The sequence below is a fragment of the Lissotriton vulgaris genome, chromosome 7 (genome assembly GCF_964263255.1).
Source record: "Lissotriton vulgaris chromosome 7, aLisVul1.2, whole genome shotgun sequence".
Lineage (NCBI taxonomy): Eukaryota > Metazoa > Chordata > Amphibia > Caudata > Salamandridae > Lissotriton > Lissotriton vulgaris.
In genome coordinates, this window is record NC_141695.1 from 13173307 (window position 1) to 13190698 (window position 17392).

The following is a 17392-nucleotide window of genomic DNA, read 5'->3' on the forward strand; positions in this document are numbered from 1 at the left end:
GCTGTGTGAATGTGTGCAGCAGAAGCGCCTAAGGCAAGCCTATCTGTGCTCATCAGCGTCCCGGAAGCAAAGCCTGTCTACGCCCATCAGCGTCTCGGAAGCAAAGCCTGTCTGCGCCCATCCGCGTCCCGGAAGCAAAGCCTGTCTGCGCTCATCCGCGTCCCGGAAGCAAAGCCTGTCTGCGCCCATCCGCGTCCCGGAAGCAAAGCCTTTCTGCGCCCATCCGTGTCCCGGAAGCGACAGCCACGCTGCCCGTATCACGGGTAAAAGTGAGATGCCCTTATTAAAGTACAGCAGAACAGAGCTTATCCAGATCACTCTGGCGATGCATTGTGGCAAGGGTAGCTGGGATTTGGCGGAGGTATATGACCCGAAATGCAAAGAATGTAACTTCAGGTTAGCCTCAGACTCAACGCTGCTGGTACAGCCAGGTGCACATGGCTGTGTCATTTTGTAACCATTGTTACACCATTACACAACAAGGCTGTGTCATTGAGTAACCATGGTTACATCATTACACAACGTGGGTGTGTCATTTTGTAGCCATTGTTACACCATTGCACAACAAGGCTGTGTCATTGTGAAACCATTGTTACACCATTACACCACGAGGCTGTGTCATTTTGTAACCATTGTTACATCATTACACAACATGGCGGTGTCATTGTGTAACCATTGTTACACCATTACACACCGTGGCTGTGTCATTTTGTAGCCATTGTTACATCATTACACAACGTGGCTGTGTCATTGTGTAACCATTGTTACACCATTACACAATGTGGCTGTGTCATTTTGTAACCATTTTTCCATCATTACACCACGAGGCTGTGTCATTTTGTAACCATTGTTACATCATTACACAACGTGGCTGTGTCATTGTGTAACCATTGTTACACCATTACACAATGTGGCTGTGTCATTTTGTAACCATTTTTCCATCATTACACAACGTGGCTGCGTATTTTGTAACCATTGTTACATCATTACACAACGTGGCTGTGTCATTGTGTAACCATTGTTACACCATTACGCCAAGAGGCTGTGTCATTTTGCAACCATTGTTACACCATTACACAACGTGGCTGTGTCATTGTGTAACCATTGTTACACCATTACACACCGTGGCTGTGTCATTTTGTAGCCATTGTTACATCATTACATCATTACACAACATTACACAACGTGGCTGTGTCATTGTGTAACCATTGTTACACCATTACACACCGTGGCTGTGTCATTTTGTAGCCATTGTTACATCATTACACAACTTGGCTGTGTCATTGTGTAACCATTGTTACATCATTACACAACTAGGCTGTGTCATTTTGTAACCTTTGTTACACCACGAGGCTGTGTCATTTTGTAACCATTGTTACATCCATACACAAGGCTGTGTCATTTTGTAACCATTGTTACATCATTACACGAGGTTATGTCATTTTGTAACCATTGTTACATCATTACACAATGTGACTGTGTCATTTTGTAATAATAACAACAACGAGAGAGAGAGGGAAAGGACACTCTCGGTCCCCCACAAGGTAGTAATAAACAACAAAAGAGTGCCCACTGAAGGGTACAGGTGTCCAGCACAGAGACAAGGAAAGTTTAAATCTACCTGAATAGGAATTTCCCAGGGATTCTTTTTAAGCCCTCACTCACCACCCTGGGTGATGACAACTGTATACGGAGCTCTGTGCTTGGACTAAGGATGAGAAGCGTGCCCAAGGTGAATTTTTATAGGTATGTTTAAGCCTGAAGCGGTGGAGGCCAGGCTGTCACAGGGCATCCAGCTTATCAGCACAAAGAACGGTCGCAACACAAACAGACGTACCATTCGTGCTAAATGATCAATGCGCCCAAAAAGTTGGACTGGTGACTATGTTGGACCCTAGTGGTTCAACCAGTGTCTACAAATTAAAAGGAATAAAAGAATAAAAATGGCAAATTTCTCACTTGTGTGTTAAAAGATCCACACCTCATGGGTCTCGGGAGGGGGGTGGTGGCGACAGTGGCACACCCTAAAGGAGTGAAAGGACACAGACTTACTTTAGCGATTTGAGCGATATTGGGGATACTTAGCTTAGTGTTAGGCAGGGCCTGGTGGTATAAGCAGAGATCCTTACGCCCGCAACGCCAAACACCCGCTAGGCACCTAGCGCTCTCCTCGAACCGGACCCCGTGGATGGGTGTTCGGGTAGTGAATGGCATAGAAATACTCTCTCTCAGGTAAAGCGCGTGAAGTTGGGCGTTGCTTCCCGGGGGCACGCTTCTCATCCTTAGTCCAAGCACAGAGCTCCGTATACAGTTGTAGCAGAAAGACGCTTCAGTCCACCCAGTAACCTTTACGTTTTGTCTTTTCATGTGTGTTTGTCAATCTTTCTCAGACCACAGGTTCGTAAAAATTTAACTCGAACCCTCTTTTTGGTTTGTTCTTTTTGCACCTTTTTTCGACACATAAATCTGTCTTTTAACTTTCACGTCCTCTGGTTAGGGTAGGCCTTAGCGTGTCTATACCACCGAGGTACACAATTACATGGTCCTAACGAATGCCCAGTAGCACACGTACACTTAAAGGGCAGAAACATGTTGACCCCGTTGTAAATCGTAAGGGGAAAACACCCAACACACTAGTTGGTACATTTCCCGACACATACTTTTTAACTAATACCCAGCTAACCACGGAATAAAGTTTTTGTGTGGTAAGCGCTACTGGTATTTTTTAATATAACTCACTTTTTTTCACATTCTGTCACAAAAAAAACCCGCTCCGCAGTAACCTGGCGTCGCAGCACACCAGGGAGACATTCGGTTTCTCCTGGTGGGCCCAATGATGAAGCATGTCATCACCCAGGGTGGTGAGTGAGGGCTTAAAAAGAATCCCTGGGAAATTCCTATTCAGGTAGATTTAAACTTTCCTTGTCTCTGTGCTGGACACCTGTACCCTTCAGTGGGCACTATGTGTCATTTTGTAACCATTGTTACACCATTACACAACATGGCTGTCATTTTGTAACCTTTGTTACATCATTACACAACGTGGCTGTCTCATTGTGGAACCATTGTTACACCTTCACACAACATGACTGTGTCATTTTGTAACCATTGTTACATCATTACACAACGTGGCTGTCATTTTGTAACCTTTGTTACATCATTACACAACATGGCTGTCATTTTGTAACCTTTGTTACATCATTACACAACGTGGCTGTCTCATTGTGGAACCATTGTTACACCTTCACACAACATGACTGTGTCATTTTGTAACCATTGTTACATCATTACACAACGTGGCTGTCATTTTGTAACGATTGTTACATCATTACACAAGGTTATCGTGACCGTGTCATTTTGTAACCATTGTTACATCATTACACAACGTGACCGTGTCATTTTGTAACCATTGTTACACCATTACATACACCATTACACAACGTGGCTGTGTCATTTTGTAACCATTGTTACACCATTACACAACGTGGCTGTCATTTTGTAACCATTGTTACATCATTACACAACGTGGCTGTCTCATTGTGCAACCATTGTTACACCTTCACACAACATGGCTGTGTCATTTTGTAACCATTGTTACATCCATACACAAGGCTGTGTCATTTTGTAACCATTGTTACATCATTACACAAGGTTATCGTGACCGTGTCATTTTGTAACCATTGTTACATCATTACACAACGTGACTGTGTCATTTTGTAACCATTGTTACATCATTACACAACGTGGCTGTGTCATTTTGTAACCTTTGTTACATCATTACACAACGTGGCTGTGTCATTGTGTAACCATTATTACACCATTACACACCGTGGCTGTGTCATTTTGTAACCTTTGTTACATCATTACACAACGTGGCTGTGTCATTTTGTAACCTTTGTTACATCATTACACAACGTGGCTGTCTCATTTTGTAACCATTGTTACACCTTCACACAACATGACTGTGTCATTTTGTAACCATTGTTACATCATTACACAACGTGGATGTCTCATTGTGGAACCAGTGTTACACCTTCACACAACATGGCTGTGTCATTTTGTAACCTTTGTTACACCACGAGGCTGTGTCATTGTGGTATCATTACCTCCCCTCTTCCCCCCAGGCCACGCCCACATCCGGTGTCAATGACCCCTGCCCTCACCTTCCAGCCTCGTGCTCTTGTTTCCGGGCTGAGGACCAGCCCGGGGCTCGGTTCTGAGCCCAGAAGCCGCTGTGTATATTCCCTGACAAACCGGTTCATCACCTGTGCCTGGCTTCCGGTCTCCGAGTTGTTTGTCTTCCGGGTTAAGTTGCCCGTTTTCCGGTATACTATCGATAGACTCACCCCATCACTCTGTACACCCCCACGTTTCTACGCATGCGCAGCCGCACTATGGTCCATGTCTTGGCTGCATTGATTTTTCAGCCGGTCTTCTAACGCTCCGTCAGTTATCTGCCTCTCAGCGCCTGGGGTTCTCGGCTGGTGTCTGCGGTGCTTCCTGCAGTTAATACACTTCTACTTTTTGTGATGAGAAATGTCTGTTTGTTAACCGGAATTATCGAAGCCGTTCACACCACGGAGTTACCTTACTTTTGTATTTTATGGTATTATTCGTCAGACTCTTGGGGGGGGGGGGGGGGGAGGCGCTTTTCAGCAACCTTTGGAGATGGGGAGGAGGGGGGGCAGGGGCACAGAAGAGGTTTATTTGGGGGTGTCAGGCCCGGTCCAGGCGGGAGACTCCCGATTTAGACGCCAAAAATGTGTTTATTTGAGCAGTTTCCAGTCTGAAACCACCTCAGCTGCCATGTAAATCAGTGGGAACAATACATTCGATTATTATTCAGAATCACCCACTCTCATTGCATGGGGTGCATCTTCAGGGTTTGTTCTAAACCCCTCTCTTTAAAAGATATAACTCTGTGGAGATTGAGTTTTTCGCGTGTGAATTCTGTTCACACTGAGTTTGAGTTGTAATCCTTTCAAACAAAAGATGATGGACGGAGCTCTGAAACTTTTCGGTCATTCACCCCCAGTCACAGATCTGGGTTGAATCCATCATCATTCTTTAGCCCACTCTGCCACCCCAGTTCAGACATGGCCATATGCAAATCAGTCTGACCCTGTGCCTCATGGGAACAGTCCAGCCCGAACTACCAAGCCATGTCCTCCCTGAACCAGAAACAAGCATCCTGGGGCCGGTTTCGGGTTCACCCTTCATCAGCCAGGCTAGCTTGAATCTAGTGGCAAAGTGAGCAAGGACTCATGTCTAGGCATACCCTGCCAATTTAGGGCAAACAAAGCAAACACAAGGAGCTGATGGACGGAGTGCTGAAACTTTTCAGACACTCACCACCCCGTCACAGATCTGGGTTATATCTAGCATTGTTCTTTAGCTCACTTCGCCACCTCCAGTAGTAAGCCTTGTCGGTGCTTCTTGTTACTGCCCAGTAACTTCTCAGTGCTCCAGGGCCTGATCCAGGGGCACCTTTCAGCCACGGTACAAGGATACTTGATCTCTAAACTCACCTTTGAACTTCAACTGTATATGCTGTGAATAAGCATTGGAATCTAAAGCGGAGCAGGGACACAGCACCATGATGTGTAATCTAAGCTTTACAGCTTCACTCAAAAAGGCTGTAAATAAGCATTGGAATGTGCAGCGGAGCAGGCCGCAGCACCATGACATGTAATCTCAGCTTTACACATATACCCAAATATGCTGTAAATAAGCATTGGAATCTAAAGCGGAGCAGGGCCCGCAGCACCATGACGTGTAATCTCAGCTTTACAGCTTCACCCAAATATGCTGTAAATAAGCATTAGAATCTAAAGCGGAGCAGGGCCCGCAGCACCAGGACGTGTAATCTCAGCTTTACACCTTCACCCAAATATGCTGTAAATAAGCATTGGAATCTAAAGCGGAGCCTGTCCCGCAGCACCATGACGTGTAATCTCAGCTTTACACATATACCCAAATATGCTGTAAATAAGCATTGGAATCTAAAGCGGAGCAGGGCCCGCAGCACCATGACGTGTAATCCCAGCTTTACAGCTTCACCCAAATATGCTGTAAATAAGCATTGGAATCTAAAGCGGAGCCGGGCCCGCAGCACCAGGACGTGTAATCTCAGCTTTACACCTTCACCCAAATATGCTGTAAATAAGCATTAGAATCTAAAGCGGAGCAGGGCCCGCAGCACCAGGACGTGTACTCTCAGTTTTACACCTTCACCCAAATATGCTGTAAATAAGCACTGGAATCAGCACGAGAGAAGAGAACAGGTAGTTAAAGAAGGCGGCCACTGCGGGGACAGGCGAGCAAGACCACTGACTCATTGTCAGTAAAATTGCTCTCCCACCCTCGCAGCTCCACCATTAAGTAAGGTGCCCCTGCCCCTGCACTCTTGAGTGTTGGTGATTGAGGCCCTCCTATACCCGCAGGTTTCCCTGCGCCTCATCCCTGGTGGTCCAGTGGACCTCTGTCTCCTTACTTTCTTTCTGCTCCTTCACTCGTTTTTCTCCCCTTTCTATCTTTCACCTTTCTGCACCTCTGCTCTTTTGCGCCTTATTTCTGCCTATTTTCCCTTTCTCTCCCTCTGCTCCTTCACTCGTTTTTTTCCCCTTTCTATCTTTCACCTTTCTGCACCTCTGCTCTTTTGTGCCTTATTTCTGCCTATTTTCCCTTTCTCTCCCTCTACTCCTTCACTCGTTTTCACTCGTTTTTCTACCCTGTCTATCTTTCACCTTTCTGCTCTTTTCTGCATCTCTGCTGTTTCGTGCCTTAATTCTGCTTATTTTCCCTTTTTTCTTTATCCCTTCTTTCCTCCCTTTACCTTTCCCGCCGCTGCTGCCCCCGCGGCCCCTCCCCCCCCAGCGCGACCGGCCCAATCCAGCTCCCCTCCCCGCTCCCGCCTCCCAGCTGTCCAGCCCTCCCCGACCCCTACTTAATGGCGGCCACTGCGGGGACAGGCGAGCAAGACCACTGCACCTCTGCTCTTTTGTGCCTTATTTCTGCCCATTTTCCCTTTCTCTCCCTCTGCTCCTTCACTCGTTTTCACTCGTTTTTCTACCCTTTCTATCTTTCACCTTTCTGCATCTCTGCTCTTTTGTGCCTTATTTCTGCTTATTTTCCCTTTTTTCTTCATCCCTTCTTTCCTCCCTTTACCTTTCCCCGCGGCCCCTCCCCCCCCCCAGCGCGACCGGCCCAATCCAGCTCCCCCCCCCCCGCTCCCACCTCCCAGCTGTCCAGCCCTCCCCGACCCCTACTTAATGGCGGCCACTGCGGGGACAGGCGAGCAAGACCACTGACTCATTGTCAGTGAAATTGCTCTCCCACCCTCGCAGCTCCACCATTAAGTGAGGTGCCCCTGCCCCTGCACTCTTGAGTGTTGGTGATCGAGGCCCTCCTCCACCAGCAGGTTTCCCTGCGCCTCATCCCTGGTGGTCCAGTGGACCTCTGTCTCCTTTCTTTCTTTCTTTCTGCTCCTTCACTCGTTTTTCTCCCCTTTCTATCTTTCACCTTTCTGCACCTCTGCTCTTTTGCGCCTTATTTCTGCCCATTTTCCCTTTCTCTCCCTCTGCTCCTTCACTCGTTTTTTCCCCTTTCTATCTTTCACCTTTCTGCACCTCTGCTCTTTTGTGCCTTATTTCTGCCCATTTTCCCTTTCTCTCCCTCTACTCCTTCACTCGTTTTCACTTGTTTTTCTACCCTGTCTATCTTTCACCTTTCTGCTCTTTTCTGCATCTCTGCTCTTTCGTGCCTTAATTCTGCTTATTTTCCCTTTTTTCTTTATCCCCTCTTTCCTCCCTTTACCTTTCCCCGCCGCTGCTGCCCCCGCGGCCCCTCCCCCCCAGCGCGACCGGCCCAATCCAGCTCCCCTCCCTGCTCCCGCCTCCCAGCTGTCCAGCCCTCCCCGACCCCTACTTAATGGCGGCCACTGCGGGGACAGGCGAGCAAGACCACTGACTCATTGTCAGTGAAATTGCTCTCCCACCCTCGCAGCTCCACCATTAAGTGAGGTGCCCCTGCCCCTGCACTCTTGAGTGTTGGTGATCGAGGCCCTCCTCCACCCGCAGGTTTCCCTGCGCCTCATCCCTGGTGTTCCAGTGGACCTCTGTCTCCTTTCTTTCTGCTCCTTCACTCGTTTTTCTCCCCTTTCTATCTTTCACCTTTCTGCACCTCTGCTCTTTTGCGCCTTATTGCTGCCCATTTTCCCTTTCTCTCCCTCTGCTCCTTCACTCGTTGTCACTCGTTTTTTTCTCCTTTCTATCTTTCACCTTTCTGCACCTCTGCTCTTTTGCGCCGTATTTCTGCTTATTTTCCCTTTCTTTTCCCTCTGCTCCTTCACTCGTTTTCTCTCGTTTTTTTCCCCTTTCTATCTTTCACCTTTCTGCACCTCTGCTCTTTTGTGCCTTATTTCTGCCCATTTTCCCTTTCTCTCCCTCTGCTCCTTCACTCGTTTTTCTACCCTTTCTATCTTTCACCTTTCTGCACCTCTGCTCTTTTGCGCCTTATTTTGTTTATTTTCCCTTTTTTCTCCCTCTGCTCCTTCACTCGTTTTCTCTCGTTTTTTTCCCCTTTCTATCTTTCACCTTTCTGCACCTCTGCTCTTTTGCGCCTTATTGCTGCCCATTTTCCCTTTCTCTCCCTCTGCTCCTTCACTCGTTTTCACTCGTTTTTCTACCCTTTCTATCTTTCACCTTTCTGCATCTCTACTCTTTTGTGCCTTATTTCTGCCTATTTTCCCTTTTTTCTTTATCCCTTCTTTCCTCCCTTTACCTTTCCCCGCCGCTGCTGCCCCCGCGGCCCCTCCCCCCAGCGCGACCGGCCTAATCCAGCTCCCTTCCCCGCTCCCGCCTCCCAGCTGTCCAGCCCTCCCCGACCCCTACTTAATGGCGGCCACTGCGGGGACAGGCGAGCAAGACCACTGACTCATTGTCAGTAAAATTGCTCTCCCACCCTCGCAGCTCCACCATTAAGTAAGGTGCCCCTGCCCCTGCACTCTTGAGTGTTGGTGATTGAGGCCCTCCTATACCCGCAGGTTTCCCTGCGCCTCATCCCTGGTGGTCCAGTGGACCTCTGTCTCCTTACTTTCTTTCTGCTCCTTCACTCGTTTTTCTCCCCTTTCTATCTTTCACCTTTCTGCACCTCTGCTCTTTTGCGCCTTATTTCTGCCTATTTTCCCTTTCTCTCCCTCTGCTCCTTCACTCGTTTTTTTCCCCTTTCTATCTTTCACCTTTCTGCACCTCTGCTCTTTTGTGCCTTATTTCTGCCTATTTTCCCTTTCTCTCCCTCTACTCCTTCACTCGTTTTCACTCGTTTTTCTACCCTGTCTATCTTTCACCTTTCTGCTCTTTTCTGCATCTCTGCTGTTTCGTGCCTTAATTCTGCTTATTTTCCCTTTTTTCTTTATCCCTTCTTTCCTCCCTTTACCTTTCCCGCCGCTGCTGCCCCCGCGGCCCCTCCCCCCCCAGCGCGACCGGCCCAATCCAGCTCCCCTCCCCGCTCCCGCCTCCCAGCTGTCCAGCCCTCCCCGACCCCTACTTAATGGCGGCCACTGCGGGGACAGGCGAGCAAGACCACTGACTCATTGTCAGTAAAATTGCTCTCCCACCCTCGCAGCTCCACCATTAAGTAAGGTGCCCCTGCCCCTGCACTCTTGAGTGTTGGTGATCGAGGCCCTCCTATACCCGCAGGTTTCCCTGCGCCTCATCCCTGGTGGTCCAGTGGACCTCTGTCTCCTTACTTTCTTTCTGCTCCTTCACTCGTTTTTCTCCCCTTTCTATCTTTCACCTTTCTGCACCTCTGCTCTTTTGCGCCTTATTGCTGCCCATTTTCCCTTTCTCTCCCTCTGCTCCTTCACTCGTTTTCACTCGTTGTTTTCCCCTTTCTATCTTTCACCTTTCTGCACCTCTGCTCTTTTGCGCCTTATTTCTGCTTATTTTCCCTTTTTTCTCCCTCTGCTCCTTCACTCGTTTTCTCTCGTTTTTTTCCCCTTTCTATCTTTCACCTTTCTGCACCTCTGCTCTTTTGTGCCTTATTTCTGCCCATTTTCCCTTTCTCTCCCTCTGCTCCTTCACTCGTTTTTCTACCCTTTCTATCTTTCACCTTTCTGCTCTTTTCTGCATCTCTACTCTTTTGTGCCTTATTTCTGCTTATTTTCCCTTTTTTCTTTATCCCTTCTTTCCTCCCTTTACCTTTCCCCCGCCGCTGCTGCCCCCGCGGCCTCTCCCCCCCCAGCGCGACCGGCCCAATCCAGCTCCCCTCCCCGCTCCCACCTCCCAGCCCTCCCTGACCCCTACTTAATGGCGGCCACTGCGCGGCCGCGACGCTGGTGCACCGAAGGCGCGTCAAAGGCAAGCACGTCTGCGCCCGTCTGCGACCCATCCGCGACCAGCACCAGGAACCCTGGGCCTCCGCCCCGCCAACACTGCGACCCAGCAGCACTCTACGCACTCAACCCAGGCTGCAACAACAACTGCAAGCTAGCATCACCAGCCGACACCCATGGACCCTTCAGCTTTCACCGCTGCCGGCACACCTGCAGCACCGCCAAGAAAACGGATCCAGCACAACCCGCCCACAAGAACACAACCGAACCAAAGACCCTGCAATGCATCCTCCTCAACGTCCGATCCCTCCACAAACACGCCACAGAAATCTGGGACCTCCTCGACAGCAGCACCCCAGATGTAGCATTCTTCACCGAAACCTGGACCAACACCACCTCGGGACCGGACATCGCCATCGCCATCCCCCAAGGATACAAGATCTCCAGGAAGGACCGCCCCACCCACCCAAGAGGAGGAATCGCCATTGTTCACAAATCCAGCCTCTGCCTGAGCACACTCCCTGACGAGTCCACAGAACTGATGGAACACCTTCACTTCAAGATACTGGCCAGCCCCACTGCCGCCCTCCGAGAAACCCTCATCTACCGACCCCCTGGACCCCGCGGACCCTTCGCCAACTCCATCACGGACATTATCTTCCCGCAGGCCATCGCATCCACCAACTACACCCTGCAGGGAGACCTCAACTTCCACCTCGACAATCAACTGGACCCCAACACCACATGCCTCCTGGACAACCTCCACAACATTAAACTGATCGTGACCGAGGCCACGCATTCAGCAGGACACACCCTCGACCCCCTCTTCACTACAGGAAACTCCATCACCTTCAGCCACACCACCGAACTCCCATGGACCGACCATTGTTGCGTCCACTTCACCTTCAAAACACCCATCATCCACAGACACCATCACCTGCTTCCACAAAGAAACTGGACCAACATCACCGATGACCAGCTCACCTCCTCACTCAACAACTCCACCCCAACCATCGCAGAAAACGACGACCGCAACACCGCAGCCCGACCCTGCATAGATGGATCTTGGACAGCACCAACACATAGCCCCCTCAAGAAAAACAACAATACCCGTGCCAAGAAAGCCAGATGGTTTACCACCGAACTTCGAGAGTCCAGGCGCACATGCCGCCGCCTCGAAAAGGCCTGGAGAAACACCAAATCCACAGAAGCCCACAACAACTTCAGAGCCGCCACCAACGCCCACCATCAACTCATCAGAGAAACGAGGAAAAAAGCGATTGAAGACAGAATCTCCACCCACGCACACAACAGCAAGGAATTCTTCAGCATCATCAAGGAGTTCGGCCAACCTACCAGCGAGTCTACCGACATCCCTCCCTCACAAGACCTCTGCGACAAACTCAGCATCTTTTTCCACCACAAAATCAAGAGCATCTACGACAACTTCGACGAAGACAACCAACACACTGAACCCTCACCAACCACCCCGACACCCGGAAACCAGCAATTAATGACTGGACAGCCCTCACCACCAAAGACACACTGAAGACAATGAAGTCAATCCACTCAGGGGCCCCCACGGACCCCTGCCCCCACCACATCTTCAACAGAGCGGCCAACACCATCGCACCCATGCTCTGCCAAACCATCAACCGCTCCCTGGCGACCGCCTCGTTCCCCGACGACTGGAAACACGCCGAGGTCAACCCCCTCCTAAAGAAACCCTCAGCGGACCCCACCGACCTCAAAAACTACAGACCCATCTCCCTGCTCCCGTTCCCAGCGAAAGTCATTGAGAAAGCCATCAACAGCCAACTCGCCACATTCATTGAAGAACACAACATCCTCGACTCCTCCCAATCCGGCTTCAGAAAAAAACACAGTACGGAAACCGCCCTCCTCGCCGCAACAGACGACATCCGCACCTTACTGGACAAAGGAGAAACAGTAGCCCTCATCATCCTCGATCTATCAGCGGCATTTTTTTTCACCGCACCCTAATACGCAGACTCTACGATGCAGGAATCCAGGACAAGGCCCTCGACTGGATCTGCTCCTTCCTCTCCGGCAGGACGCAGCGGGTCAGACCCCCCCTTTCCTCTCGGACCCCACACCTACCACCTGCGGAGTCCCCCAGGGCTCCTCCCTCAGCCCGAGGCTCTTCAACATCTACATGGCTCGACTTGCCCCCATCGTCAGAACCTACGGACTCAACATCGTGTCATATGCAGACGACACCCAGCTCATACTCTCCCTATCCAACGAGCCCAACAGCGCCAGACGCAACTTTCGAGAAGGCATGGAAGCCGTCGCAAAATGGATGAAAAACAGCTGCCTACAACTAAACACCAACAAAACAGAAGTACTCATCATGGGCCCAAACCCCGATGCCTGGAGCGACACCTGGTGGCCCACCGCCCTCGGAAACCCGCCAACCCCCACAGACCACGCACGCAACCTGGGAATCATCCTGGACTCCGAGCTCAAAATGGACCGCCAGATCAACTCTGTCTCATCTTCCTGCTTCCACACCCTCCGCCTCCTTCGTAAGACCTTCAAATGGATCCCCCTCGAACACCGAAAGACAGTCACTCACGCCCTGGTCACCAGCAGACTCGACTACGGCAACGCACTCTACGCCGGAATAAACAAAAACCTCATCCGCAAGCTACAGAAAATCCAGAACGCCGCTGCAAGACTGGTCCTCAACTTGCCAAAACACTGCCACATCTCCCAGCACCTGCGCACACTCCACTGGCTCCCCGTCGAGGCGAGAATCACCTTTAAGATGCTCACCCACGCACACAAGGCCCTCCACGGCACCGGAGCAGCATACCTGAACAGCCGACTCAAATTCCACGCACCCCAAAGGACCCTACGATCAGCCCAGCTTTCCTACGCCGTGGTCCCCCGCACCAGAAAGACCAGATCGGGAGGCCGCTCCTTCTCCTTCCTCGCGGCCAAAGCATGGAACGCCCTTCCGCTCCACCTCAGACAGACAACATCGCTCCCCATCTTCGCAAGAAACCTTAAAACCTGGCTCTTCGACAGACCACCTCTTTGATGGAATGGAACCTGCACCCCCCCCGCCCCCCCACCCCACCCACCCCACCCCTAGCGCCTTGAGACCCTTAAGGGTGAGTAGTCGCGCTTTAACAAACTCCTGATTGATTGATTGATTGATTGATTGGGTGGATGAGAGCAGCAGATCAGCACATGAGAAGAGAACAGGGAGTTAAAGAAGGAGGCGGGGTGGAAGAGAACAGCAGATCATCACAGGAGAAGAGAACCGGGAGTCACAGAAGGAGGCGGTGGAAATGAACAGCAGATCAGTACAGGAGAAGAGAACAGGGAGTTAGAGAAGGAGGCGGGTGAAAGAGAACAGCAGATCATCACAGGAGAAGAGAACCGGGAGTCACAGAAGGAGGCGGTGGAAATGAACAGCAGATCAGTACAGGAGAAGAGAACAGGGAGTTAGAGAAGGAGGCGGGTGAAAGAGAACAGCAGATCAGCACCGGAGAAGAGAAAAGGGAGTTAGAGAAGGAGGCGATTGGAAGAGAGGAACAGATCAGCACAGCAGAAGAGAACAGGGAGTTAAAGAAGGAGGCTGGGTGGATGAGAGCAGCCGGTCAGCACATGAGAAGAGAACAGGGAGTTAAAGAAGGAGGCGGGGTGGAAGAGAACAGCAGATCCTCACAGGAGAAGAGAACCAGGAGTCACAGAAGGAGGCGGTGGAAATGAACAGCAGATCAGAATAGGAGAAGAGAACGGAGTTAGAGAAGGAGGCGGGTGAAAAAGAACAGCAGATCAGCACTAGAGAAGAGAAAAGGGAGTTCGAGAAGGAGGCGGATTGGAAGAGAGCAAAAAGATCATCACAGGAGAAGGCAACAAGGAGTTAGAGAATGAGGCGGGGTGAAAGCTAAGAGCAGATCAGCACAGGAGAAGAAAACAGGGAGTTAGAGAAGGGGACGGGTGGAAGAGAGCAGCAGATCAGCACGGGAAAACAGAACAGGGAGATAAAGAAGGAGGCGGGTGGAAGAGAGATGTTCTTGTCTTGTCTTGCTTTGTGGGAGGGGTAGGGGGAGCGAATTCCTGTGCACGCGCCTACCTCACATGAACTGTATGCGTTCCGCATTGGGTAGACTTTGAAAGCAGCTTTCTAGAATCTGGCCGAAAACAATGCTCACGCATTGCTTCAGTGAGACCTAAAAATGGCGAGTTGGATAGAGAGGAAGGGATAGTGAGGTGGGAGAGGTAAAAGGGGAGAGATCAAACGAGGGAAGTAAGAGAGAAAAGTATGTGATAGTAATGTAGAGCTTGGAGAGAGGTGTCGCTAGAGAGGAATAAGGAGATAAGGAAGCAGTAGGAGAAGGAGAGATCGGTGGGAAGGGATATAGAAATATGAAACCTGGAGTTGAGTGGAGGAAAAAGAGAGTGAAAGAAAGAGACGCGAAGGAGAAACAGGTAAAGAATGGAGGAGGAAGGAGTAGAAGAGGGAGTGGGGACTGAGGCAGGAAGAAATACACGGATAAGGACTGAAAGATTATAGAGTGCAATATAATGTATAATATAGAGATGGGAGAGAGATAGTGGAGGCAAAAGAATGAAAGAAGGGTTTTTCTCAGGAGGAGTTAGGTTCGAAAGGAAGAGACCAAAAGAAGGAAAGGAGAGTGTAAAATACAGAGGGAGGTGTGGGCTGAGTGAGAGAGAGGAACGCTTATAGAGATGTGCAGATAGTTGACAGGGAAAGGGAGAAGGGGAGAGCATCCCCATCATGGAGAGGCCAATGGAACTAGAGAGAGGGAATTTTGAGCAAAGAAGTAAGTGAAAGGTCTAGAGAAAATAGAGTACTAAAAGAAGATGAAGAGAAACAGGGAGAGACTAAAGGAGAGTGGAAAACTAAGAGGGAAGGGCACAGAAACTAATTGGAGTGGATAGGATGGGGTAGAGAGAGAAGAGGGGGTAAAGAAAGAGTCGGTGAGATGGAGTGAAACAGAGTGATGGAGAAGGAGTAAGGGAAAATGTGTCAGCAAAAAAAGAAAAAGGCGTAAAAAGGGTGAAAGAAGGTGGAGGAATGAGAAACCAAAGAGAGAGGGAGTGGGGAGAAAGACATGTAGAGTGACGCAAAAGAGAAAGAAACAAAACAGAGACAACGTGTATATGTAAAAGTGGAGAGGTTTCATAATTTGACTAAGAGTATAAATAAACTGATAGCAGCATGTGATTCCAAGTGCAGAAGCGTTCCTTGTACACAGATGTACTGTGAATAATTGTTTCTCAGTGGCTAAAGTGGAATTAGTGAGCACACGCGCCGGGCGTGCAGACAGACAAGGCAGCAGTGAGTATGAACTAGAAACAAAGTGCTCAGTAAATGATTAGGAGGAAAGGTGCGAGGGGTTAGCAGGGAAAGGAGGGACGCAGGGAGGGGTGGGGTGAGAGAGCATGAGTCTGTGTGTGAGGACAGTAAAAAATAATGAAAGCAGTCTGTCAGAATATGGGATATGTAACCAATGGTTCTATTTCTTCAACTTTAAAATTAAAATCACCTAATATTATTAATTAGGGTGCTTTCTTTTCCAATGTAGAAGCCTGCCGAACAAATTGATAGCAGAAATTAGTAGCTGTCCGAGGTGGTAGATAAACCAACACATCTGTGACTGAGAAGGTGGTACTAACATGAAAAGAACAGACCTCTGCCAGCTTATTATTGGAAATAGATACGAGGAGGCTTCAGGTTCTCATCAAAAAACATTTCCAAACTCCCTCTTTTGATATGCATTTATGAATCAGCTGCAGATGGTACAGGATTAAAGTTGCTGACATCTTGTTGCATTTTGTCGGCTGCATTTAACACAGTGTTGCACGCAGCTCTTTCTACTTGTTTAAAGTAAGCAAATGTGAAAACAAATTTAAGAACTTGTTTGTATTATGCTAATGTACTCTAATAACTCCACATACATCCCTGAATGTATGGCACATTTGAATCAAATCTGGCTGACATTTTATACTAGTTAGAGGCTTCCTACAGTTCTACATTTGCCTGCTAATTATACTGACGCTAGTAGGACCAGAAGCCACAGGGCTCAACAAAGGTTTACTTAAAAAAAATTGAAACTCATTAAAAAAGACACTTCATTAAGCTCTCACCGTTGTGTTAGGTATCTCCAAAGTGAACAAAATGTCTAGTTGCAAGAAAGAGCCGTGCACGAGTGAATAAGTAATGCTGATAGAGGTGACGAGAAGGGGGGGGGGAGTGAGTACAAACAAAGGAGCCTGATTAAAGCGGGGGAGAAGGGAGGGGGGGTGCGAGCAAAGGAGCCATTAGAACAAGCTCTGGCATTGCGCGGAGGGGGCGGGGCAGAGAGTCCTTTCAAGTGTAAATAAACCAGCATGAGTGCGGAGAGAGGCGGCTCCCAGGCTGACATTTGGTGTGCGATGTGCACACGCTCCCACACATGCACTGCAGAGAATCCGCTTGGAAAATCCTTTGGGTACATTTCTGAAAGTTCCTTTAAATAAGTCTCGCAGACAACGCATGCGCGTTGTCTAAAACGAGACCTAAAAAAGTACAGACGCCTGTTCCAAGAGTAATGGCAATCGGCCCCTCGCATCACAGCTGCTCACGCAAAGCAGGGGCTGGCATTCCTGGGATGCCATGGCTCTGATGTGGGGGCGGGAGGAGGTGACCAGCTTAGCAGCTTTGTTAAACAAGATTATCAAGTTAAACAAGGAACAAAGGTGCGAAGCGGACGTAAAACAAGTGTGGCACTGAGGCAGGGAAATGCATAAAGAACAAAAGTAGTCCCCCAACGAAAACGTAAACATGTGGGGCGTAATAATGTAGTTGGTCGGTACTGCATGGGGGAAACCGGAAACGAGGAGGAGGGAGAAAGACTGTGGGTTGCTCATTTGAAAGCAAGCATTGTTAAAGGGCACTAAGAGAGACCAATAAAAACAATCCGCTAAGAATGGGTGGAGTTCAACTCCTAAACCATACACAATAGGTCGCTAAGCGACAGCGCAAGCGTTGTACGCTCGACCTAAAAAGTACAGATA

The 17392-nt window shown here is 49.3% G+C and overlaps 1 protein-coding gene across 6 annotated transcripts in view; it reads right to left on the minus strand.

The window, feature by feature from the left end:
• LOC147700513 (uncharacterized) overlaps positions 1-17392 on the minus strand; it is a 240773-nt gene that overhangs the window by 39455 nt on the left and 183926 nt on the right. For 4 of the 6 annotated variants that reach the window (XM_086929670.1, XM_086929667.1, XM_086929668.1 and 1 more), the window contains exon 1: positions 4164-4309. The exons of the other annotated variants lie outside the window; for them this stretch is intronic. The gene's annotated coding sequence lies outside the window, so the exon portion shown is untranslated. Of the gene's footprint in view, positions 1-4163; positions 4310-17392 lie in introns of those variants that run through there. 6 annotated transcript variants of the gene reach the window in all.